The sequence below is a fragment of the Apium graveolens genome, unplaced genomic scaffold (assembly GCF_009905375.1).
Source record: "Apium graveolens cultivar Ventura unplaced genomic scaffold, ASM990537v1 ctg5948, whole genome shotgun sequence".
NCBI lineage: Eukaryota > Viridiplantae > Streptophyta > Magnoliopsida > Apiales > Apiaceae > Apium > Apium graveolens.
The window spans coordinates 71157-73463 of record NW_027419166.1 but is presented as its reverse complement, the minus strand read 5'-3'; the positions used below and the strand labels follow the sequence as shown (position 1 = coordinate 73463).

The 2307-nt window shown below is 38.8% G+C and overlaps 1 non-coding gene across 1 annotated transcript; it reads right to left on the bottom strand.

Annotated features, from left to right (window-relative positions):
• Positions 1-1548: 1548 nt before the first annotated feature.
• Positions 1549-1655, bottom strand: LOC141702937 (small nucleolar RNA R71). The gene has a single exon (XR_012567303.1). It is a non-coding gene; the product is annotated as a small nucleolar RNA R71 (small nucleolar RNA).
• Between the last annotated feature and the right edge of the window lie 652 nt (positions 1656-2307).

Sequence of the window (2307 nt, the reverse complement as noted above, 5' to 3'; positions counted from 1 at the left end):
CAGAACCCAAGTTGATGATGAGTCCGATTATGGGCTAATCGTTATCGTTGGGTTCTAGCGGATTTATTTATGGATTTCTTTAGTTAAATTATTTGTATGCCTTAGTGTGTGGTGATTTTATGATAGCCTAGTATTGGTTGTATTTATTCGTCTTATAAGAGTCGCGAACTTGTAAGATATCGTGTTAATTCTTAATGAAGCGACAGTGAATTTAAGGATTTAGAACTTGACATCCAGCATAGGTTCTTGTGTTATTTTTATGCATTATTCGTAGGTAATTTTACCCATCTTACTTGCCCTGTGTAATCATGATAGATAACTTGTGCTTTAAACCTTTAGGTTGTCAAATTCTACAGACATGTAGGGTCTCAATGTAATTGGTGTTTATTCAGCTTCTATCTCTTTTGTGGATGTCTGTTAGTATGTTCTTCGTACAACGATAGTTGGCGATTAGCAGTTTCGTGTTATCTGATTAGTGTCATCACCATTGCATGCTAAGGTTAAAAATAATAAGGCTATTGAATGAAGTATTTAATGAAGTTAGAATCCCATGTTTGTCTCATATAATTCATAACAATCTTTACTCTCTTAGTATAATCATTAGTATAATCATTAGTATAATTCGTTGTATAAACAACCCAAAATTGTTATTGTCTTAACATTGGATAATAGCCATATCATCGGTGCATAGGTGCATAAATTACATAAGTTAATCAATTCATTCTCTGTGGGAATGAACTAGAAAAGATTCTATATTACTTGCGAACGCGTATACTTGCGTGAATTATTAGCGCGTGTTTTTCCCTAACAAGTTTTTGGCGCCGCTGCCGGGGACTGCAGTGTTAACTAATAGTTTATGTATTTGTCATCAGTGATCGTTAGAGTTCAATGGATCGGACATTGTTACTTACATACTTTTTCTTTCTTGTTGTCTTTCAGGTAATCTAGCGATCGTTTATGCAAACGCGTTCACGGGTTCCAAGGCGATCCATTCGTTCGTAGAGCTATTTACTCGATCGCAGACATTTCTGGAACACCTCTAACAGAGATTCTCTGGAAAAACACGAGGAAAAAGTAGTAGTTGAACGTAGGGAAGTTTTTGAGGATGAAGAGAAAGTAGCTGAAGAAGAGAAAATCGAAGAACCGCCTTTATTAGAGATGGAGGAGCAAGCATATAATTCTAAGGCTTTGATGGACTTTTCTAAGTCGAAGATCAATGGCCTTCAATCAAGCATCATCAGGCGAGCCATCAAGGCTAACTCTTTTGAGATCCAGTCGAGCACGATTCAGATCATACAGAACTCAGTTCAGTTTGGGGGTAATCCTACTGAAGACCCAAACATGCACATTAGGGATTTCATCGAGATCTGTGACACTTTCAAGTTCAACGATGTGTCTGAAGATGCCATTAAGCTGCGACTATTCCCATTCTCTTTGAGGGACAAAGCGAAGTGTTGGTTACATTCTCTACCAACGGGGTCTATCACCAAATGGGAGGATCTTGCTCAAAATTTTCTCACTAAATTCTTTCCTATGGCGAAGACTGCTGCAATCAGGAATGCTCTTACATAGTTTGCTCAGCAAACTGGTGAATCTTTGTATGAGGTTTGTGATCGCTATAAGAAGATGCTAAGGAAGTGCCCACACCACGACATGCCTGATTGGATGATCATAAACTATTTCTACAATGTTCTAGGTGCACATTCTAGACATATGCTTGATGCAGCATCTGGTGGAGCCTTATGGGATAAAATCTATAATGAAGCTTACGAGTTGATTGAGCTAATGGCAGCCAATGAATACCAGAATACTACGCAAAGAATGCTGCAAGGGAAAGTAGCAGGAATTCTGGAAGTGGATCAAGCTACTGCTATAACTGCTCAACTACAAGCTTTGACGATGAAAGTGGACTCTTTGGCCAATTATGGAGTTAATCAGATTACCAGTGTTTGTGAACTTTGTGCGGGAGCACATGAAACTGAGAAGTGTGCTATTTCTAGCGAATCAACTCAATTTGTGAGCAACTTTCAGAGGTTAAAACAACAAGATCCAACCACTTATCATCCGACCAACCGCAATCATCCTAACTTCAGTTGGAGCAACAGTCAGAATACGGTGCAACAATCTTATCAGCCATATACAGCAAGGCAATATAATCCTCCTGGTTTTCAGCAATCGCAATATGCCCCGAAGCAACAACTTCAACTTCAGCAACTACCTTAAGCTAACGAAAAATCTGAATTAGAGGAGTTGAGACTCATGTGCAAGAGCCAAGCTGTCTCTATTAAGACCTTGGAAAATCAAGTT